The sequence below is a fragment of the Leptonotus elevatus genome, chromosome 19, assembly GCF_054856555.1.
Source record: "Leptonotus elevatus isolate MCC_2025b chromosome 19, RoL_Lele_1.0, whole genome shotgun sequence".
NCBI lineage: Eukaryota > Metazoa > Chordata > Actinopteri > Syngnathiformes > Syngnathidae > Leptonotus > Leptonotus elevatus.
The window spans coordinates 15,384,053-15,409,010 of NC_141257.1; the positions used below are offsets into that span (position 1 = coordinate 15,384,053).

Consider the following 24,958-nt stretch of genomic DNA (forward strand, 5'->3'; position numbering starts at 1 on the left):
AAAACGCTTAACTGGTATGCCCAGTAAGTCAATAACTAAGCGGTTTACGCGAAACGTACTCATGACTAGACGAGGCAGCGAAAACTAGACCAGAAACAACGAGAAGAGATCGTGGATCAAGAAACGTGGAGCTAGGTAGCTAACTTTCATTCATTGGGCTGTGGAGGCAAGCAAATGAATCGTCTGACAAACAGAATGTGTCTTCTGCTGTTGCCTTTATAGGTTGCGAATGACTCTCACAAGCTGCCGATTACATCAGGCAGTTGCAACACAAAGGACACAGTCTGAGAGCACAAATATGACAGTTCCCCCTCCCAAAGGACGCCCCTTGGTGGACCACCTGGCTTAGACGGGTGGAGGGAGTGAAAGTCACGCAGTAACGACGGATCGAGAATCCAGGAGCAGGGAACCCAATGGTGTTCCTCAGGCCCATAGCCTTCCCAGTCGACCAAATACTTCACATCCCCCGCCCTCTCCGCCTGGAATCAAGAATTTCCCTCACAGTATAAACTGGCTCACCATCGATCAAGCCGAGGAGGAGGAGGAGGAGGAGGCACCCGTCGGCGGGCTCAGTGGACTGGAGACAACTGGCTTGATCAGAGGAACGTGAAATACCGAATGAAATTTGAGAGTCTGTGGGAGCTTGGATTTGACAAGAGACTATTGACCACGGACTCAATTTCGAATGGACCAATGAAACGGGGATCCATCTTCCTGGACCCCCCCAGCCAGATGCATATTCCTTGTGGAAAGCCACACTTCGGGTGGTAGTCGGGAGCAGGTAGCCGCCGACAATTAGCGATCTGTTAATTTGCGGTCAGCGGTGCGTGAAAGTGCCGCCCTGATCTCTCCAAAGCTGATGCTGTATTGAGGGATGGCCACTTCTCCTTCCTGCGAAGGAAACAAGGGGGACTGGTATCCATAAGCTGACATGAAGGGGGAGCGGTCTGTGGCAGAGGAGACGAGTGAATTGTGGGCATATTCCACCCATGGTAGGTAAGTGGACTAAGACGTAGGGTGACGGTGACAGACACAGCAAAGAGTAGCCTCCAAGTCTTGATTGACCCTTTCTGCCTGTCCATTTGTTTGTGGGTGATAACCCGAAGAAAGGCTCGCTGTGGCTCCCAAGGCTGCACAAAATTTCGTCCACACAGGATATGAACTAGGGGCCTCGGTTCGAGACAATGTCCATGGGGATTCCGTGGACTCGGAAAACATGGCAGGTTAACAAGTTAGCAGTCTCAAGGGCGGATGGGAGCTTTGGCAGCGTGATGAGTCATTTTAGAAACAAACGGTCCACTACAGTCAGTATTACTGTGTTTCCTTGGGAAGCAGGGAGGCCAAAAAAGTGACCACAGATGTGACGGAATGGGTAAAGGTCGTAGCAATCCTGCTGGATGTCGATGGGAAGCCTTACTGCAGGCACAAACTAAGCAGGCACTGATGAACTTGACGATGTCCCTCCGCATTCTAGGCCACCCAAACTTCTGAGAGATGAGTAAATGAGTGCATCTCACTCCGGAGTGGCAAGCGACCCGTGAAGCATGTCCCCATTGAAGCACCTCAGTACGCAGATGGTCGGGGACGAACAATCTCCCTTCCGGACCTCCGTCTGAAACTTGAGCGTGGTGGCGGGTTTCTTGGACTTTTCTTTCTATCTCCCACCGTAACGCTCCCACCACCCGGTCACTTGGAACAATGGTCTCGTTGCTGGTGTCCTCCACAGCAGGATCATGGATCCTAGACAACGCATCGGTTTTGGTGTTGGAGGAGCCATTTCTGTAAGTCACACACATTGCGTGGGAATGCTGAAAAGCAAAATGCTAATAGCTGAATACGAAGCTGCATTCTTATGAAGTAAATCGAAAGTTAAATTATGTGAAAATTATAAAGTATTAATAGTGAAATAATTTGACAATGATTAGTGTTCATTATTGCATTTGTACTAAAGAGTTGTCCAAGCGGGGTTTGAACCCAGATCTTCCGGTGTGCCAGGCTTTACTGTTGGAAAGGTTCCAAATAATAATAGTCATCATTATTATATGTGTCTATTTTCCATATTCTATGTTAAGAATAGAGTGCCGTCATTATATTTACTTCTGTGATTCGCGCATTGCATTCTGGGTCCATTACTTATTGCGCAGCGGTTATTGTGCAGTTGGACGCCACCATCACAGAATGTGTTGCGAGCTGTGGTGATCGTGTGCGTCTTTGACCAAAAATGAGTACACTAAGTAGTGTTTTAGTTTACTTTGTATCGTGTTTATTTGTGTGCCTTATTAAGCTCCGACGCCGATTTGATTGACAGCACGTTGAGTACTTCTTTGAAGTTCGCTACGTAACTAATTAGGTGTCTTAAACACCATTTAACTACATAAATGTGTTATTTTCTCTGTGTTAGACATTAGTAGAGAAGTGCACTAGAGTTTTGTGTGCTTATTTGCATGTTCTGTCCCACTTTGCACGTAATGTCTGCCGTCAGTTTGGGACATTATGCTCTCAATGCGCGGCGCCATTACGCGACGTCCACGGCCGTAGTTGGCCACAATAATGTTTAGTGATTTGTTACGTGCGCCATACTTTTGAGTAATTAGCTCATGTTTAGTATGTTGTACAACTTTTGTGTGTGCTTATAGCCATTCATGTGCACAGCTAACATAGTGCTTGTTCATGTAAAATTAGTAATGTTGCAGCCCAGTTATTTAGCCAATCAATGTGTGCTGTTAAGTAATGCATTACTGTATTTGTTTATGAAGAGAATCTTCTGTTTCAATTTAATAATAACTGTTTGGATTTAGTCATAACTGTTTTAATTTCCTCAGTAAAGCTTGGTGAGGATAATAAGGTGACCAAACGTTTGAAGATTCTTCCTTCCACATTTTATCACTTAATTAGCCGTCTTTTTTGGGATGCTGAAAGTATAATGGTGACTGCAAGTGGGAGGAACTACACAGACACATGGGGAATTAATGGCGTATGGTTACAACATGTGCGCTGTCCAGAAATTTCTGAATAAAATAAAACCTTCGAAGGAACTGTTCACCGATCTCAACTCTGATTCTGAAAACAACATTACGAACACGCGGAAAACTATTGGATTGTTTTCCAACATTTATTAGGAGTCAAGTATTCACACTCATACGCTGTATTGTTTTTCTGTTTATTGCAGAACCACACATTGAACCATACATACATTCAACCACACACACACACACACACACATTCACGCTTCCACATGCTTTCACACACACATAGATGATCAGACCATGCATACACAGGACACAGGATTACAAGCATTCATAGTTAGCCACAGTGCCTGCATCATAGCAGCCCATGCATGTATGCCTGTACACTAAAGTGCAACTACTGTAACCGCCTCTTGCTGATGTTCCTGGATTAAAGCTGCCAATCCACATCTTCGCTCCAATGTTCCTTTGTGTTCTGACCGACACCCCAGGGTGAAAAAAGAAATACTCTTATTTGAATCAAACCTATACAGTCCAAACCTAGCCTCTCCAACACAAACATCCATTCCAGCCTTGTACACAGATGAACAACGAGATTCTGAAGGAGATAAAATGTCTCATTTCACTCTGCTAGTACAGCAGGGTTCCTTCAGATCCTTAAAAAGTATTCAAAAGGCATTTAATCCACAATATCATTCACAATAATTAATTTGCTTGTGAAGAATGGACAACACTCACGCATTGTGTGAATCTTAGTTGAAACACTGAAGGGCACATTAGCACATTGTAGGGGGTTTGCGAAAATATGTGTTTTTCTTTTTCAAGATCAACCTCAGTGAGTTAAAGATAAGCGAGCACTTGTGGATTCGTTTTTTTTATTTTTTTTTATTTTTAGGAACACTCACCCTATCTTTACAACCCTTACAGTGGGCTAAGTGTCGTACACCATATTTCTAAATCACAAACAGCCTTACTCTATTTACTTTACTCTATATTGTCGCAATCGTATTTTCATCTGAGTTAACGTAATTGAGGGAGTTTAATCAAGGATTTATTCATCCATCCATCGATTTTCTTTACCGCTTGTCCTTATTTGGTTCACAGATAACTGGAGTTCACCAATTACAGTCTAAATACAGACAAATATATATTCACATTCACATCACACCTATCAGCAATTTACTGTAGATTCAATTACAAAGATAATTTTAAAAAAAACACTACCCTTGTTTATTCATTGTTGTGTTGATTTTAACTCATTTGCTCCCATAAATACGTTCTACTTTAAATATTACCATGCTCCCAAAGACATATTTAAATGTTTTTTTATGCTAGATCATACAGAAGGCTTTGATGCATTCTCTGAACTGAAAAGAATGCTTGATGCAATGGTAGTTATTACAAAAACGGTCATCAGGTGGCAGCAGAGTAAAAGAGCTCAACCAGGGCTATGTTGCAACAAGCTCTTTGCCCCACTGTTTGAAACAGATTTGTGAATAATGATGAAACTTGGCTATATTCTATTGCTAATTGCTGCAAAACGGAAACAGATAGAAATATACTTTTTTCCTGATGAAAGAAGAGACTCTAATCTTTCTTTTGGTAGGTTCCGTGATATAGCAATAGAACACAATATTCTGTGGGCCTTGCAAAATCACAGAAAAAAAATCCAGTAAAACAGCCGGAAGTGAAGGGGGTTGCTTCCGTGTAAATGGCTGAGTGAATGAGTTAAATGCCTAGTTAGTACAAAAAAAGGTAAATTTGTTTGGACAAATGTAACAATGACAACAAATATGGCCCATAAAAGTTTCATTTATGCCTGACCTTTTTCCGTCACTTTCTTGATAACCAAAATCACTAGCTCTTACATAAATAGCTATGGCATTGTACTGCCAAATACAGTGCTTTTAGACATGCCATGTTTTCTTTTGAGTCCGTTAGTCACTTGGTTGACATATAGTGATACACATTGTCATGTTTCGGTTCTGTGTGGTTGGGTTTTTGTTTGATTTTGTGTGTTCATGTTTCTTTTTGTTTGTGTGTTCAATGTTTTAGCGACCAGTCCAGTCACGTCCTGTCCAGTTACGGCGACTAGTCCAGTCATGTCCTGTCCAGTCACGGTGACCAGTCCAGTCACGTCCTGTCCAGTCACGGCGACCAGTCCAGTCACTTCACATCCAGTACATCCACTACTGTATGTAATGTGTATTTATGCTCTTTCTAAAATGATTACCACTGCTTTTTGAACTAAAACATGTATTTTTGCTTTCGGCAGCAAATTCAGAAGTAGTGTACCCTCAAGAAGAAGGTATCCTCAAAGAAGTTAGATAACACCTCAGATGAAAGGAAATGCTGCTTGAGCACAGGTGCAATTGTGCTGCCATTACAAAGTCTGTCTCATTCCCAGGAACAATTTGGGGTGGTAACCTTTTGTATATCCGACTAGTGGAATTTTCCACCATCCTCGTAGGCTTAAGTACAAAGGACCTTACTGAAAATGGTATTTGCTAAAACTAAACCCATCTGTTCACCTTTATTCCCAAACCAACACTCGCTACATGATTGCCCTCACCACAATTTCTTGATTGTTCTAAAACAGTGAGTGGAGACAAATTATTAAACTAACACAACCACTACTCTTAACACTGCCGTCAAAATTTTGGAACGTCGTGGAGTGCAATTTTGTTGTCTACTAAAAACACTTGCTCTGAGAATATAGATGCTGCTCCTCCGCATCAATAGGAGCCAATTAAGGTGGCTTGGATGCCTCATGAACACCACCCACGTGACGTGTTCCAGGCAAATAATCTTCCTAACTAGCCAACAACAACCGAGTAATGAAAACAGCCTCTCACCTCAGAGTAAACATTAAATACTGTTAAGTGTTTGGGTTATAGTAAAAAACACATACAACTAGAGCTGTCAAAATTAATTGATTAAATCGACAAGTAATCGATTATCAAATTAATCGACAACTATTTGAGTAATTATTTGGAGCCATTTTTTTCAAAATTGTCCAAATCCTCTGATTTCCGCATATCTGCAGTAATGAAAGAAGACCAATTATCTTCTGTTTAATCAGAATAAGAAATTTGCAAACTTAGGAAAACAATGACCGAACTGATAACATACTAACAAATATAGTACTATGGAGGACCAAAACTGCCAAGATTAAAAATAAAATAAAAATAAACGTACAAGAAAATAAATATAAATGCAAATAAAAACTATATATACATATATATATATATATATATATATATATATATATATATATATATATATATATATATATATACATATACATACACACAAGATAAAAAAAAAAGTCAAAATAAATACAAAAATAAATATAATTAAATATCAATCAATAAATAAAAAACACTCTGCATCTCATATTTAGTCATTTATTCATTTCTAATTTTGGCAGTTTTGGTCCTCCATATAGTAAAACATCAATACGAAGTACGAAAGTATGAAATAAACACCAATCACTAGTCAAACAATAATCAGGGAAAAAATGCTTTTGTAATACCCTTTAATGCAAAATTAAAATGAATCTGATTAATCGATTCTAAAAATATTCAATAGTGACCACTAGGGGTGCGAATCTGTGAATGTCTCACGATTCGATTCCGATTTTTGGGTGTGTGATTCGATTCAGAATCGATTTTTGATTCAAAACGATTTGATTGACAATGATTTTTGCTTCAATTTATAGATTTTCAAGGAATCGTAATGATCTCCATTCTGACTTGCTAATGCTAATTAGTGCTCTACTCGCGGCACTTTTATCACTCAAAAGAACGGCTCCACGCTGAAAAAATAAACTTTTATTGGCATAACTTGAGCGTGACTTTTTCCTTCTACTCTCTAATGTGGCTACAACTTAACAGTGTATCAGACCATGTGGAACCACACTGCCCCTCAGTGGCCAAATTGTACAACATGAACAGTGCTCCCAATAAAAGGCACACACAAACAAAGGGAAGACAGGATAAAATAATTTTGATTTTGGGGCATTTAAAATCGATTCTGAATCGTACTAAATGAAAAGCGCGATTCTTATAAGAATCGATTGTTTGACACACCCCTAGTGACCACTACATTGAACCACAGACTAACAAATTCCCAATGTGTGCTTTGTGCTTAGTAGCAATAAAAATGGTAGCATTTTACTTAAGACTGAATATCAAATAACATTCACCCAAATAATTTTCAATTTTCAATTTTTTAATACACTGCTTAAAAATGTAACATCCACATAGAAAAAAAATAAAATCGACATCAATTCAAACCCAGACAGCAGTGCTAACCACTTTTCCATGAATCAAACAATGCACAAAATTTCTTGACACATTCACAGCTTGTTGGTGTCTACACTCCAAAGGAATCAAGTTTAGAAAAAAAAAAATCTTATTCCTTGTCAGTGCAAACAGTCCCTGTCTACTTTCCTAACATCACAGCTGGCTGCACAGACACAAATGTTATCTATTTGCTTTAGAGGACATCTCATTTTGATGCAAATGAGGCTTAAGCTCATTGTCATTGTGCATGAAAGATGAGTTATTCAACAATACCTCACTTCTGAGTTATTGATTCTAGAAGTCAGAATCAGCAACATACGGTGAAAATAGAGTGGAATGGAACTGAGCTACTCCCTGTCCAAACAATAAGAAGTCAATGCAGAGAAGGAAAGATATAGGAGTATATTGTTATATTTCAAGTAGAGGTGGGCTTGTCCAAGTCGAGAAAGTAAAAACCCTGCCACAGTTTGGCTATAGCCCCATGCGCTAGCTAGCGAGCTCCCTAGCTAGTTCCCCTGGAGCTCATTTATCTGCTAGGGAGCTAGCTAGCTAGCACATGGGGCTAAAGCCAAACTGTGGCAGGGTTTTTACTTTCTGGACCTGGATTTGCCACTTCTGGTCGGGACCCCCTTCAGTCATCGTCAATCCGTCGTTATTTCAAGCCAACCCGCATTGTAATCGTCAATCCGTCAGCGAAATGGGCATCTGTTCATCATTTGTGACAGATCTGTGCCCCAACATCAATGAGTGAAATGGTTCCTTCCTTGTTTACCATACTGTGAGTGTGAGTCTATTGGAGTCACTTCGCTCAGCTGTAATTATTTACAAATATGCATATGTAACTTTTTCATATCAGTGCATTTGAAATCTACTTGGGGGGGAGGTTGTCTCAGTTTAGATATTTGTTGCGTCTCCAAACCTTATGATCCACAAGTGAGTGACACCAAACTAATTTTACATTGACACGCGACATGTTTATTTTATTTTATTTTTAAATAGTGATTGGTAATTGTTGTTAATTTCATACTTTGTATTCGTATAGTGATTTCTTTAAAAAAAAAAATTAAAGGGGGGTGTGGGGGTTGGAAAATTTTAAATAAAAAATGGCTCCAAACGATTACTCAATTATTAAAATAGCTGTCAATTAATTTGATAAGTCGAATACTTGACAATTAATCGATTAATTGTGACAGTTCTAGAATTTACATGAGTTATAAGATTTTTTCAGCTTCAAAACCAGATATCATAACATTGGCCTTAAGTATAATATGATGACTAGTATAAAAAAATATATACATTCTCTAACATCATTCCAAAATTTAGATGAAACACAGCATTGACAAAATAAAATAATTATGGTTTCTGGTTCTATGTTGCAAAAAGACCATTTTACATCTGTCACGGTGTGGTCACGGAGCGGCGTGGTGTCTGTCGGCGTGTGAAGTGGAGGACCCAAAATGCAGGGAGTCAGGAGAACCACAGCAGGAGTGCGAAACTGGCATGCTTTATTTTACAGAAAACACTAACCAGGGTACTGGTTAATGCTAACTAAACAACAAACTGAAAAGATACAAAATCAAAATGACAGCCAGAACTCCGGTGTTGACCGTGACAAGCGGCAATGATCCCACGCCGACTGATCACCACCCGGGAATTAAATACACTCACACTAATTGGGTAACTAGCCACACCTGGGGCCAGGCATAAGTGGCTGAGGGCCCGGATTGGTCAACCCGGAAGGGCTGGAACCCACTCAGGACCAATCGGGACCCTCAACCAAAACCAGATCTTCCCAGACATGACAACATCAAGATCAGCAAAATTAGAAATTGCGACATTACAAGCATACATTTTGAAATTAATTTCTTTACACTTATCAACAACACAGAATTTAAAGGGACATAACCATGCTCTACATCATTTGATGTCTTCCAGTTGCAAATTCCAAGATGATCTTTCTCTTGGTGAGATCCTAACATTATTTTCATTTAAGCCAAGATGGGTTTTTGCAAATGTACGAGGAAGTATTAGGGCCAGGTATAAATATATATTTTTTTGGGGGAGCAGGGACAATACACAGAGAAAAAAATTCACAAATTTGCGGCTTTATAAAGTCCCTTTATAAACTGGCAGATTTGCAAAAAAAAATTCTCGGAATATTGTCCCCACCCTCTAAATTATTTTTTTATGACTTACAGATAAAGAACTCAACACTAGTATTTCTTAATGGAAAAAAGCTCAAATTATTAAATAGATGTACTTTTTTTAAGTTCATTTTTTTATGTTATGTTGCTGTGCCTAGGACCTCATGGGCTTGACGACGTGACTATGACTTCATCATGTGCCACATTTGTATCAGCTTAGCTATCACTGCCCATTGGTTGACATTGGTATACAATCCTGCCATATCTACAATAATTAATCATTGAAACCTAAGAACGAGGCAATGCCAACTTCAACAGGTCTTTATGAAGCCAGACATACGTAGTTATAGTGTTGAAAGTGGGGGCAAAAACAACAGCTCTAAATAGTACAGCACACAATTTATTTTGCTCTCATTTGAAATGAGCCCAAACTGCAAATTGTTATATTAGCCAGCTCATGGAGCATATCAAGAAAAACTTTCATATTGTCACTTAATAGAAAGCAAACCCAGATGGAAAGTTGGAGGGGAAAAAAAAGGTAAAATAATTTTAGGTGGCAAAATATGGTTGTAAAAAACAGAAAATATAACGGCAACATGAACACAATACAACCTATAGGGAAATGTGTTGTCCGTGATATTTGACCTGTTTTATCCATTTCTAAAATATACTGTTTATCCAGTGACAGGGCTCACCCCTAGATTACACTGCATGCGTGCATGCTTGTGTGCATTGCGGATCCACTCCGCCGATTTGTTACCATTTCCAGCTTGTTCATATTACACCAGCTGGGTATGCGCTGCGGATCGACTGCTGACCAGCTTGTCAGGCAGGCGGCGGCTACCAGGCAGCAATGCGCTGCCAAGCCTCACGGTCAAAATGGATTTCTCAGCCTCGCATCATCATAGTCATTAAAATTTAGCTGTTTTTTGTTGTATGTGTGTTTTTTTTTTATAACTATTTTTATTTTATTTTTTATAAAAAGATACCGACCTGGAAAAAAATTGATCGATCGCCCTTATATATTTTTTTTCTCAAGTAAATGTTTTGGATATTAGTTCAATTCTATTTTATTGTTGTTGTTATTATTTTAAAATCTATAAATATTTGGAGACAGAGTGTATAGGCCTTCTGTATTTAAATAAGAGATACAGTATGTGAGAACGCCTATCAAGGAAAGTGCATGTATAAAGTGTGTGGTGTTAGCCTTAAAACAGATATAATAAATGAAAAAAATATAGTATGAACGAAAAAATATTAAGAATAAACAAGAAAATATATACTGTGCTGTATAAGTAAATGAAAAAATTTATGGTAAAACATGACTGTAAATTAAAGAAACAGCATATGATGAATGAAAAAGCATTCATAATAAACTAAAAATCATACCAAAGCGAAAAAACATAATTAACGGATTTCCCTTAGCGCGGTAGTTTTTGGAACACCCGTGAGAAACGAGGGAACACTGAATATCCCAAGTACAGCAAATTTCCTTTAAATTGAATGAAATTAATGGCAATTATATTTTTCTAATTTGCTCATAAAAGTCATTTTGCGTAGAGCACACAAAAATACATTTTTAGAAATCCATAAATAAGATTAAAAAAATAATAATAATCCCGTGGCCAGAAAAAAAAGTCCCAATCAAAATATGTGGTTGCAAACTTATTTTAAGGAATACAGTGAAGTGCAAAGAATTCAATTCAACACAACAGGGCTTCAAGTAATTTAGTGATATCTACCATGTTAAGAATTCCTCAAGCTGTCGTGTGTGATATTCAATTGAAACTTTTTGAAATCCATGCTTTTAATTTTAAAGGCTGCTCTGTATTTCTATTTCCTGTTTCATGTTCTCCGTTCATTTTTAAGAGAAAGGCACATTCCAAATATAATGTAGTATATATAAGAGGTATAATTAGCGTCTGCGAGGTCCGTTAACTGCACCATTCTATTTTTAGCACCGCAGCTCAGACGACGTTAACAAGGCAATTAAGCATGCAACAAACATAAACGAAGCAATTTAACACGGCGAAATTATGTGAGCTACAAACTTATATGAACCACAGATATAGGGTGATAATACTCACAACAAGAGTACTTATTCTCAGTAACGCACACCGAAATGACGCTGCCGGAAGTAATGAAATTAACAAGTGTTACCTCATAAGGAGACACACAGAAAACCAACGAGATGGAACAAAACTTTCGTTTCGCCCAGTGTCTCTCACAGTTCCTGACTGAAAAATGGCCACGAGAGCGGGGGCTGATACCAGTATTGATATCCGTCACGAGTACCAATACCATGATACGATACGGATACCTGGTATCGGTACTCGTCCATCCCTAGTAAATAGTCGTTTCACTGCCTCCATGAGCTCTTAATTGCTTATGGAACAATGATACATTTAAGTCATACCTGGATCAGTAGTTGTGTGTGGCAATACAATCATACACAGCCATGACGATATAAAATGACAAAATTAATTGTGCGCAACTCCTTTTACAGCTTCTGGCATAAAGGAACAATGGCACTCAGAGAGCAAGGATAGTATGCAGTACTGTTCCTGAGCTCTTCTTGTGCATAGGTAATATGCCTTGGGGGGGTGATGACACATGCCACTGCTTGATACCATTACCATACCTATATTAATATGCATTTTTGTATAATAAGCTACCCGAACATAACCAAGAGGTTTTGCGGAAATAGTATATTAACAAGCATCTACTTCTTGTACACAATACTAAATATTGTTGGAGCAAAATATTTGCAGAGAATTGCACACATACAAAAAGCAGTGTCCTCCTCTGACTGCAAAAGGCAGCAAATCTGGCTGGTGCTGTTGCCTAGCAACCATTCACATTCACTCTCTCCTGTGTGTGGATTAGGCACCAATGATGGTTTGTCTTGTATGGTTCCCATCACAGCTTTGTCACCTCAGCCCCCCACCCCCCACCTCTCCCCATCATCGACAGGGGGCGGCTGGGGGGTGGGGGGGATGGGGGTAGATAATACGCACCATGCCCAGGCTATTTATTGATAATGCATAAGCTGCATTTCACACACAAAAATTAAAAAACAGGCATGTTTTCATGCCAACATAAACCTGATTCATGCTAAACTGAAGGCTGTTTTTTTATAATCCTTAACCAATACAAATTCAAGTAACTTTTTGGAGGGACATTGAGGAGAATGTCTAAACAAATTGCACAATGTTCCGTTTTATTATAAGACCAAGACTCTCACAATGTCCATTACTAGTAACATACAATTATCTCCACAGCTTTAACGACATCTCAATGCAGTCAATGTATTTTTTACATAAACGTTAACGGCACTCTGTTCCTATCCTTGAGGGGTGTTTTGGTTCAAATAGGACGTCATACTTTACATGGGCAAACAATAAAAAAGGCAAATTTATTTAATAGTTTTCACAGTTTCAACTGCAAGAAAAAAAGGTCCACCATATTTAAGATGGTCTATATGCCAAAACTGCCAAAATTAAAAATAAATAAATGACTAAATAATTATAAATGGAAATACAAACAACAAATATAAATAAATAAATATATATATCCCTAAATAAATAAAGTAAAAAATAAAAAATAAAATAAAAAAAACGAGATTAAAAATATAAATAAATGTCGAAATAAATGGACCGCTCCCTCATTTAAATAACATTTCGACCTGACTGTAGCATGAAATAAATAAATGTGAAAGCAGAGCATTTTTTATTTATTGATTGTTTGATTTAATTCTATTTTTGTATTTATTTCGGCATTTATTTTTTGAATCTCGTTTATTTTTATTTGTACTTTTATCTTTCTATCTATCTATCTATCTATCTATCTATCTATCTATCTATATATATATATATATATATATATATATATATATATGCTTTTATTTCCATTTCTATTTATTTTTGTAGTTAATTTTTGAATTATATTTTTTATATCAGTTTTTATTTTGACTTAATTAATTAATTAAGTCATTTATTTATTTTTTATTTGGGCAGTTTTGGTCCTCCATAGATCTAATGACCTGTCCAGATCAATACTACAAAGTCCTCTCCTTAACTGATCGTCAAGATGTCAAGAGAGTGACTAAAGGAGATTGTATTCAAATTAGCAAACCATGAATGAGTCACAGGACTGGGGTGTTCATACTGTTCGCAATAGTCTTCTGTGTACTTTTGTTGCCAATTGGCGGTGCCGAGTCAACTTCCGTTGACTAGTGGCAAGAGCACACAGTCAAACTCATCTTTCTAATCTCATCTATCACTGCGACTAAAGTCATTTGATGCTGTAAATTTACATAGAAGACACAAACTGTATTCCCACTCTGTATCACGGCTCCTCCTTTATACCTCACTATATAGTGTATATGTATCTTCTTTACATACATTGCAGGAACATAAACTCCTGTGTGTGAGTTAAAAAAAAAAAAAACTTTAATACTGTACATCTGCAGCCCAATTAAAAAAGGAAAAGCCAGAGAAGGTCCCAGATTTACTCCGACAGACTCCAGCAACAGTTGTTCCCACAGAACAGGGTTCAGAGTACAGTTTAATATTGTATACAGCATTGTTGTATCCCCTGTTTGTTTGTGTTGTTGATCTGGGTCTGTTAAAGTAGGAGTTGTTAGTAATTACATTAACAATCAATGCTAATTTATATCAGCATGTTTATGATAGCATTAATATTTTAGCATTGTTAGCAGACTTTCGTTACCAGGGCTGATTTAGATTTTTTTCAGATTAGATTCGATCCACTTCACTTCAATCTGATATAAATTATTTAACATCAATTCTTAAATATAATAACTCCACAAACATTACATTCCAAATACAATTTTGCGGAGGCAGTAACCGGTTAAATTATTTTGTTTATTAAGGAAAGTAAGACATGATATAATCACTTACGTGATTGACATCAGCAAGGATGCGATGAAAATATTGTCATAATTCTAATTCAATAATTGTAAATATAGATTAAAAAAAGATTCTGATGGAATGTCTTAATTCATTCACTCCCAGCCATTTTGACTGAAACAACCCCCTCCGCTCTCGAATTTTTTACTGGATTTTGACTGATTTTGCAAGGCCCACAGAATATTTTGTTATATTGCTATAAAAACACGGAGAGTGCTCTTAACTCACTACACTACACTAGGTTTGCACAATACACTTTTATAGACATATAGGGCACATATGGGGGGGTGGGGTAGGGTGGAAACACCGTCTTCACCCAACAACTCCCCTCCAATTTTAATGCACCACACAACTGGGGGGGGGGCTTGTGGGGGTGCCATCGGTTGGGGACCGCGGTATAGAGCAGTGCTGCGGTCCCCTGTCCATGTCCCCCCCTATTTTTATTTTTTTAATGCACCACATACACTCAGTGACATGCTTGGGAGGCGGGTGGATCGGAGCGTGGGAATATAATTTCCCTCGGCTCTGGTTCACCTGCTCCTAATTTTAATGCACCACACACACACACACACACACACACTTGTATATACACTGGGTGGGGTCACATTCACGGTTTAGGGGTAGAGTTCGCCAGTCGGCGAGCTGGCGGACTCAGTAACAGGGGTTAACTTTCACAAAGAACGCTGGGGTGACGACCGGGGCCTTCCCCCGCTGGGCCTGGGGTTCGGGGGTGTCGGCCGTCCTCCAGTGCCCCCATCTCCCCTTCTGCCCCTGGTGTTCCGTCCCTCCACGCGGCGGGGGGTGGGGTGGGCGCGGCTGCCCTCTCCGCTCCGCTGTCCGGCCCCTCTTTGGCGCCGGTGCCTGGGTGCGGGGGGTCCCGGGGTTGGGGGGCTGCCGGTTGGTCGGGGTGGGGCGGCTTTGTTGGGGGGGGGGTGCAGGGTGGGGGGTGTCTGGGGGCTTGGGGACCTGGGGGCGGCTGGGGCTGGGTTGCGGTGGATGGGGGGCGGGGGGTCGTGGGGGGGGGGCGGGGGGTCGTGGGGGGCGGGGGTTGGGGGGGGTGCAGGGTGGGGGGTGTCTGGGGGCTTGGGGACCTGGGGGCGGCTGGGGCTGGGTTGGGGTGGATGGGGGGCGGGGGGTCGTGGGGGGGGGCGGGGGTTGGGGGCCGGTGGGGTGCCTGGCGGGCCTGCAGTGCCCCGTCCTGCTGCGTTGGGTCGGGGGCGCGGGCCGTGTTGGGGTGGGGGGCGCTCCTGCTCCTGGGTTTGCTCTCCGGCCGGTGGCCCTGGCGGGGCCCGGGGGTCGTCCTTTGGCGCTGCCGCGACCTGGGGGGCCCTGAGGTGTTGCGCTTGCTCTGTCCTGGCAGGGGTCGACGGCTCCCCTCTTTGGTGGAGATTTTCATGCATGCCAGATCCACCACACCAGCATCTATCGAAACTCAGACACAATCTGCTTCCTCCTCAGGCCATTGAATCGGTGGAGGCTGGTGTCTGTGGCTCTCACTCGGCTTTGTCTGTCCTTCCTTCCTTTCCTCAGTCTCTCCTTCGGTCTCTTGAGGTCTCCCTGATCTTTTTCGGGGGGGATTTGTTGGAATTTAGATGTTTCTGGGGTTGGGGAAGAATTCTGGTGGGTGGCCCGGTGGGTGGTGTCTGGTCGGTGCTGGATTTCACTTTCCTTTGTTTTCTTTGGTCCCCTCGGGTCTCCTGACGGCGGTGTTCGGTTTAGGTGAACGGTATGGGATTTTTTCTAATAGGTTTTGGGTGAGCTAACAAATGCACGCACGCACGCACGCACGCACGCACGCACGCACATACACATACTCACCCACATACAAAAAAAAATATATGTATATATATGTATTAAAAAAAACAAAAACAAAAAAAAAGAGCAATGATGATGACATTACCGAATGAACAATACTGAGCTCTTTAAAAAAAAAAGACAAAAAACAACAACACGGAGAGTCTTTTCTTTCATTAGGAAAAAAAAGTATATTTCTATCTGTTTCCGTTTTGCAGCAATTAGCATTAGAAAATAGATAAGTTTTATCATTCACAAATCTGCTTAGAACTGTGAGCAAATCAGCTTGTTTTCAACATGGCCCTGGTTCATCTCTTCTACCGTTTTTGTAATAACTACCATTGCTTCAGCAGTTTTGTGCAGTTGAGAGGCTGCATCAATGCCTTCTGTATGCTCTAACATAAAAAATAATAATACAAAAAAACATCTAAATACGTATAAATAAATTAAAAAGTATAAAATCTCACTTAAAACATTTAAAATAGAACGTATTCATACATTTTTGGGAGCAAATGATTTAAGGTGTTATGTTCTGTCTTAGTTATGGGTTTTTTTCCTGCAACCTTTCCATATGATTTGTTGGTGGCCCATAGGTGGGGCAGCTGAGCACGGAGGTACACACCTGTGGGCAATTGGTAATCAGTTCCTTGTTTTAAGGCTCGACTAAGTCTAGTCAGGTGTGAGCATACTCATTGCCCCTCGGCTAGGTGCCTGTACGATGGGGTTTACCCCGGTGAACGAGAGGGTAGCCTCCCTCAGTCTTCGGATGGGGGGGACGGGTCCTGACTGTTGTTCAGCTCGGAGTACCCACTCTTTCTGGAGTCCTTGGAGGGTGTGCTGGAGAGACCCCCCCCCCCCCGTATGCGGAGCCAAGTAAGCGATTAAATTACGGAATTGGTGAGTTGTGCTTTCCCTCCTGTTGTTAGAATGTAGCCTAGCGGAGGGTCGTCCTTTGGCGCTGCCGCGGCCTGGGGGGCCCTGAGGTGTTGCGCTTGCTCTGTCCTGGCAGGGGTCGACGGCTCCCCTCTTTGGTGGAGATTTTCATGCATGCCAGATCCACCACACCAGCATCTACCGAAACTCAGACACAATCTGCTTCCTCCTCAGGTCATTGAATCGGTGGAGGCTGGTGTCTGTGGCTCTCACTCGGCTTTGTCTGTCCTTCCTTCCTTTCCTCAGTCTCTCTTTCGGTCTCCCTGATTTTTTATTATTTTTTGGGATTTGTTGGAATTTAGATGTTTCTTGGGTTGGGGAAGAATTCTGGTGGGTGGCCCGGTGGGTGGTGTCTGGTCGGTGCTGGATTTCACCTTCCTTGGTTTTCTTTGGTCCCCTCGGCTCCCCTCGGGTCCCCTCGGGTCTCCTGACGGCGGTGTTCGGTTTAGGTGAACGGTATGGGATTTTTTCTAAGGTTTTTGGTGAGCTAACAAATACACGCATGCACGCACATACACATACTCACCCACATACAAAAAATAATAATATATATATATATATATATATATATATATATAATAAAGAGCAATGATGATGACATTTCCAAATGAACAATACTGAGCTCTTTAAAAAGAAAGAGAGAAAAAAAATGTAGCCTAGCGTAGCCGCTACCTGGCTGTTCGTTATGGTTAGTCGTGGGTGTGTGTTATGCGATTAAAGTTACTGATTGTGTATTACCATGTGGCGTTGGAATGTAATTGAAATGCTTTAGAGACCAGTTTCTGGGTCATTATTTTGTCTTTTTGATATTAGTTAAACCCTTAAAACAAATATTCTATTTTTAGATTTTTTTTGTATTTTAGATTTTTAGACAATATCTGAACACTTAACAGTGAGACACTGATAATTATAATGCAGCTTGTGTTATTTCTTTATTATTTGTCTTGATTGTTTGATCATGTGTACATACCGGATTATTAACTTATTCACTCGCAGTCATTTTCACTGAAGCAACCCCCTTCGCTCCTGGCTGTTTTACTGGATTTTGACAGATTTTGCAAGCCCCACAGTATATTGTGTTCTAGTGCTATAAAAAAAACATGGAACATATCAAAAGAAAGTATCTTCTTTCATCAGGAGAAAAGTATATTTCTATTTGTTTGCGTTTTGTAGCAATTGGCATTAGAATATAGCTAAGTTTCATCATTTTTCACAAATCTGTTTAAAACACTGGGGGGAAAAGGTTTTTGCAACATGGCCCTGGTTGATCTCTTATACTCTGCTGGCCGTTTTTGTAATAGTTATCATTGCTTTAAGCTTTCTCTTCAGTTCAGAGGCTGCATCAAAGCCTTCCGTATGCTCGAGCATAAAAAAAGAACAAAAAACGTATACATATGTTTTTGGGATACATCTAATAATTGAAATAGAACATATTTATACGTTTTGGGGGGCAGATTAGTTAAATGGACCTGCTATTATGCAAAACAGGTGCAGCTGGAGACTGTGCCCGTAGTTTGACCCAAAACTGAACCTTCCTTGGTCTGAAAAATAAGCCCAATAACATTTCATGAAACCGTGAATTTTTAACTCTTTGACTGCCAGACGTTTTCAGAAAAGGGATGCTGTCAGTGCCAGCCGATTTAAGCATTTTGACTGATCTTTCAAGGTCCACAGAAAATGTTCTGTTTGGACTATGGAAACACACGTACTACCAAATGAAAGATTGAACTTTCATCTTTCATTAGAAACAAAAAGTTTGTTTCCACCTTATTCCGTTCTTTAGTAATCAACAATAGAAAATGGTTAGTTTCAACCAAATGCGCTTGTTTTGGACCAAAATACGGAGAAATCAAGCTTTTAGTGAAACGATATTATTTCATGCACTCTAGTGAATTTTACACTTCTTTTTGTCCATGAATGATGCCACAAACACCTAAATAGTGCTTTACTTCTATAAAACACTACCACCAAGAATGAAAAAGTGTTTTTTGATAGCAAAATACGTTTATTTACATTCAACAGTGTAACAATTTGACAACAATTTGGCAAACTATTTACAAATGTGTGCAACTGTGGTGCTATTTACAATTATGTGGATGTTTCAACGACAGTTTTTCTTTTTGTGAAACACTCCCCTGCGTGCAAGGAGACGCAACATGATTTGCACAACAGATTAGTTTCACTGCGATTGCCTATTCGCGTGCAGAAGCTACACTTTCTTGCAGGCCGTTTTTTCCGGGGAATAGCAAGTATATACTGCAGTGTGTGTTGCCATAAAGTCTAATATCAGGATCATGTTACGGTTACGTTACGGTGGTGTTACGTCTGGCTTCCTCATGTCCTTCAGTTGCTATACCGGGTAGTAAGAGATGTTCTGATCCATCTTATCCACTCCATTCATGGTGGCATCCTAGTCCAGAACCAGTGTCTTCTCCGTGATCAGACTGTACCCGCTCCTCCGATGAATATGCATTGGACTCGGGGTACTCTTCATTGTCCGACCGAATGTCCGCTTGTGCAGCTCCGGCGTTAGCAGCGCTAGCCGGTGAGGCTTTATGACGTGAGAATAAAGGCCGCGTCCAACTGTGGCGTCAACCTCGGGATTCACCATCATCATCATCATCAATGTGCATTGGTCGATGCTTTTCGACAACTCTCCATCGCCCGATCGAATCTCCGCTTGTGCAGAAGTACCCGGTCGGTTGTGCTGCGCGTTTTCCGGCGTTAGCAGTGCTAGCCGGTGAGGCTTACTACGTGATCATAACGGTCGCGTCAAGGCTTCCAACTTTGGCGTCAAGCTCGGAGTCATCATCATCGTCGACATCAATGCGCTTTTTAGTGTTGATCGATGCTTTCCGTCTTTGAAAAAAATGCTCAAGCGTGAGCTGCTTACAACCGGTTGCCATTGTTGCATCATCAGCCATTGTCTCCTCAACACTCTAGCTCCACCTCACGTCTTCTACTGACGCCCACGGTGGGCGGCCCACCCAACCTTGTGCAAAGAGAGTCATCGCTGCCATCTAGGGGCCAAAACGAGTCATTAAACTAACTAGATCTGCTTGATACTTGATACACAGCTGCCCAAGGCTTTCCTCCACCCGTTTCCAAAAAAAAAAAAAAACATAGTGAACGTCTTTTAACGTCCTTGGTGCCCCTCCGTAGGTTTTTACTAAACGTTTTATAACGTTTATGGCGGTCAAAGAGTTAATATGGCTTTTCCCCCAATCAATTAATGTGACTTTTTAGTAATTTATTTCACTAAAAACAAAACCACGGAAATATGCCCGAATACGTACCCTGTTCAAAAACTCTATAGCGTTGTACAACAGTGCACTGAAATTAGTATTGATACCCAGCTCTAATGTATCCATTGCTTTTTCTATTGATTGTTTATTGTCAATGTTGTCTGTCTTTGCAAATATTAATAATACACATGGTGCCAATTTAAATATAAAGGTGTTCAGTTTCTCATTCTCCACTCCTAGAGCTGAATCTTACCTCTGCCCCAATATCACAACCATATCATTACCTTTCAGTACGTACCATGTACTCAGTAACTTGCACACAGGTACAATGTACATGCTTCATAGCACTGAAAAAAAGGTTAAGGTGTTTTAATGTCCAATCACGGCTTACCTGTCTTCTGAGTTTGGCCTTGTGGCGTTTGCATGCTGAGCCGTGATTGTTCGTTACCTGAGCTCTGAGCATGTTGTTTTTAGTAAACGGCAAGTGGCAGAATGGCCGCCTCCAGGGATGGATTTTGCTGCTTATTTCAAATTCCACAAATGCAATATTGATCAGAATACCATGTTTAGATTAGTGGAGCTGCATACAACATATTATTGTAAAAAAACATGTATGACTTGACATCCCATTTAAGAGCTTAACACTGTAACATAGGCAAAGAGGCAAAGTAACGTGCGTACATTGTTAAATACTTCAGGTACAACCGAACTCACTGTTTACATTGTTAAATACTTCAATAAAGTACAACCGAACTCTGTTTTGCTCCACTGCCTTTTTAAAAACACACGCTAGCATGCTTGCTAGCATATGCATGCTAGCGTATTTTTTCGCGTGAAAGCATGCTACCATATGTTTTGAGCTAGCATATGTTTAGCCGTGCCTGCGCTTAATTGCGCCTTATATTTGTGTTGAATACTGAAACAGCACCTGTGCCTTTAAGTTTAACCTTGTTTAAGGCATATGAGGAGGGATAAAACTATTTTAAAACTGTGTTTTATATGGTGTCTCTAAATTGTGGATTTTCACCTCTGGATAGTCTCCCTAGTGATCAAGACGGGGTTCATTGTATACTCTATCAGGGATTAACAAAATTGATGTAAACATTTTCATTCTCCTTGATGTTGTCATGAACACACACACACACACACATCTTATCTTTTGCACTGATTCAATAAACTGCAAAAAAGAGTCCACTAGCACTAATATTCTTCACGAGTAAATATCACAATATCATATCACCCCTTGTTTATCGTGGAAGTTACATTTCAAACCTCCCCCGCCATAGACCGAAAGTGCAAAGTAGCGACAGTAATCGCCTTCTTACAGCGCCTGTTTGATCAAGTCAATATAATACTTTTTTGTTTAGTTCCTTTGTTCAGTCACAGACAGTAGTTGGGGACCGATATACTCAGCATTATTGAAATCATAAGCACTGGTTAGGGAGTAATTGGTCTGGACTGGAGAGCTGAGCCTAAATGTCAATATAGCTATACGTAGGCTTTTACCAACGCTGGAACACCGCATAAGACTTTTGTAAGAAGTAAAGCATCAGCTTCTGGAAGTCTCTTTTAAAATATTATTCTTTCATGTGATTAGTTCAATAACCGTTGTTAACTATTAGAAATGTGATTTGGAATTAGAAGTTATTGGGTGTCGATAAGCAGTCTGCATTCGTAAAATAAAGTGTGTCATCCATGATTTTTGCTAAAATCTGGACCAAAATTTCTCTCACAATGTAATAATTAGTGGTGCAACGGATCACAAAAGTCACGGATCGGATCATGGATTTGAGTCATGGATTGGATCGTTTTTCAGATCAGCAAAAAAAAAAAAAGATAAGTAATACTTTGCCTTCATTTATTTTGTAAAACGCCTCTTCCCATTAAATCAAAAGAAAATCAAAATGTCTACTATAGCCATTTAGGATTTAGGAACAAAACTTTAAGTGCAATATGAGGCAGAAACATTCTTATTTTTAAATGGTCCATGTGCAAAATAAGGAATTAATGGCTTTAAGTGTTATGTTTTGGTTTTCTGCCGTTTCCTGTTTCTGATTTCTCCTTTGCAGTTGCTGGGGAAACAGCTGGAGGGCGGATACTGCCGACACGCCTGCTGCCCATTAGGTAATCAGGCCGAAATAAAAGCCTGGCAGCAACAGAGAGGAGTGTCGGGTTATTGCTTTGCGACGTTACTCACCATACCTGACGTTTCGATACTGCTACCTTTCTAGCGGCAATCTTTCTTGGTGTTGTGGACACCACTAGTAATTAGACAAGTAGCGTTTTTCTTTAATCAACTTTGTATGCTACACTCCTCTTTGTTTTGTCCGCCCTCCGGCGTGATTTTGTGTTTTCTTGTTTTTGCCCACGATGTACACCTTTTTGTCGTAGTCTCCTTTTGTTGAGCAACCTTTTGTCCACGTGCTTTGCGCTATTTGTTGGTTCATTAAAAATGAATGACTTTCGCCCTGGCTGGGTCTGCCCTTTTCTTTTGGGGTCCAACAACCCACTCGTGACATAAAGTTGTGTTCCTATAATCTGAACAGCTAAGTTTGACATGGTTGACTTGAAAATACTTCTTCCACCAAAACAAAAATATTAAAATGTATATTAACGAGTAAGTTCCTCTCAGTGTGTGTGAGCTGTGCTGACACAGGGAAGCCGCTAAGGCAAACTTCAAAATAAAGCTGACCAAATAATACATTGACACCAGCCTTGGGGGATTTTACTTCTGCCCGCATGGTGGGCCCGCATGGTGGGCCCGCATGGTGGCGTGAATGCCAGCGTGACTACTTTCTGTTGACGTTTTCGCTTGCATTATCAACGTCTTTATTGTAATGACATATTTTCCACCACCATTATCATAATGCCACGCCGAAAGTATATTAAATAGCAAATTTAGCGCGCAAAGAAACCGCAAGTTAATTACGCCGTCATTGCAGGATACGGTACAAGTCGCGTTCGTGGCTAGTAGCTATTTGTTAGCATTAGCATCAATTGCCTGGCTACCAACAGTAGTTTGACAGCTGTTGCTTGGCTCGCTTGCTTTTCTTGTTGTGGACCTATGCTACTTTGTAATCCACACATTAAATTGCACTTAGATGTATTTTTCATTATTAAAAATGTATAAATAGAATGTAACCTTCATTTATAATTATTTTATAAAACACTAGCTTTAAGCATTTGGATTTTAGGACCACAACTTCAAGTGCAATTCAACGTAAGGCAGGATACCTTGTCATTTTATACATGGCCCATGTATAAAATAATTATGTATCTTGCCTTATATTGCATTTTAAGTTGTGTTCCTAAATCCTAACGGCCATATTAGACATTTTGAGTTATATATATATATATATATATATATATATATCTCAATGGGCAAAAGCATTTTATAAAATAAATTAAGACAAAGTTCTACTTATCTGATTTTATTTATTTTTTAAACAATCCGATCCATGACTTTTGTGATCCATTGCACCTCTAGTTGTTTGGGTATAAAAACTATGAATTGGTCAACAAAAAATTAATTGCAATATGTCCAAGATTAGATCACTGATGAAGACGCAACAACTTCAAACTTAGTTCAACATCTGAAGTTGCACAGAGAACGGTAAGTAAGCTAACGTCGACTAATTATCGTTTCTAGGTGCGTAGTTAATGAGACCGTAAACTCACTGGTAACACATTGCAAACACAGAAATCTGTTGCACCACTCTGGATTCACTCCCTGAATCCCTGACTCCTACTTTGATGGTCACTCGAAATAATATCATCTACGATGTTGTTAAAATGACTCAAAAGGACTTGAAACTCAAAGTGTAGGACTTGTGAATCGCTTGAGATTTGTCAGTCTTGACTTGGGACATGACTCTGGACTTGTCAGTCTTGACTTGGGACATGACTCTGGACTTGTCAGTCTTGACATGGGACTTGACTTGAGGGCAAAGACTTGAGACTTACTTGTGACTTGCAAAACAATGACTTACTCCCAATTCGGCAGATTGGTATCGACAGTGAATGCGCGTTTTTGTTTTGTTTTTTTCCCCCCACTAACCAATCCCTGGATTGGGCGTGATCCGAACCGACCACGGATCAATGATGATCCGTTGCACCACTATTGTAAGCGTTTCGTTTCGTTCTATTGTCCTTGACTGAACTTGAACATGTTACCAGCAGAGAAAACTAACATTTGATTTCCAATTATAAAGCAGGTTCTTCAGCGACTAAGTAGTTCACCATTATTAATCACCATTAAAACATAGTCGATCTGTGAATGCTGCCTTGTGTTGACGTCCCTCTCAATAGACACCGCAAAAAAAAAAGTTCTGCCGCTTTAAATATTCATAGCAACACCTCCCTCTCCTTATCTCAAACGCCAGTGGAAAACCTTCCATCTGAACATAATTCCTTGGGGAAAGAAAATATACAAAATGCCAATTCTCATGCTGCCAGAGTCAATGGGGATGCCTGAGTTTGAAGGAGTTAGAGGCTCTGACATGACGAGGCAACAGAGAGGAAAGTGCCTCAACATGAATCCAATTACAATCTGCACATTAGCCCGACGATAATGTGTTCACACAGATTGGAGCCCTCTGTCCACTCACACCAGACATGCTCGCTGCATTCTTAATAACG

General features: G+C 40.3%; 1 protein-coding gene and 1 long non-coding RNA gene across 2 annotated transcripts in view; one reads left to right on the plus strand and one right to left on the minus strand.

Annotated features, from left to right (window-relative positions):
- gabbr1b (gamma-aminobutyric acid (GABA) B receptor, 1b) overlaps nt 1-24,958 on the minus strand; it is a 299,674-nt gene that overhangs the window by 232,015 nt on the left and 42,701 nt on the right. The window lies entirely within an intron of this gene.
- Nucleotides 5-5,853, plus strand: LOC147158136 (uncharacterized). The gene is made up of 4 exons (XR_015091168.1): nt 5-135; nt 223-1,781; nt 5,022-5,160; nt 5,242-5,853. It is a non-coding gene; the product is annotated as an uncharacterized LOC147158136 (long non-coding RNA).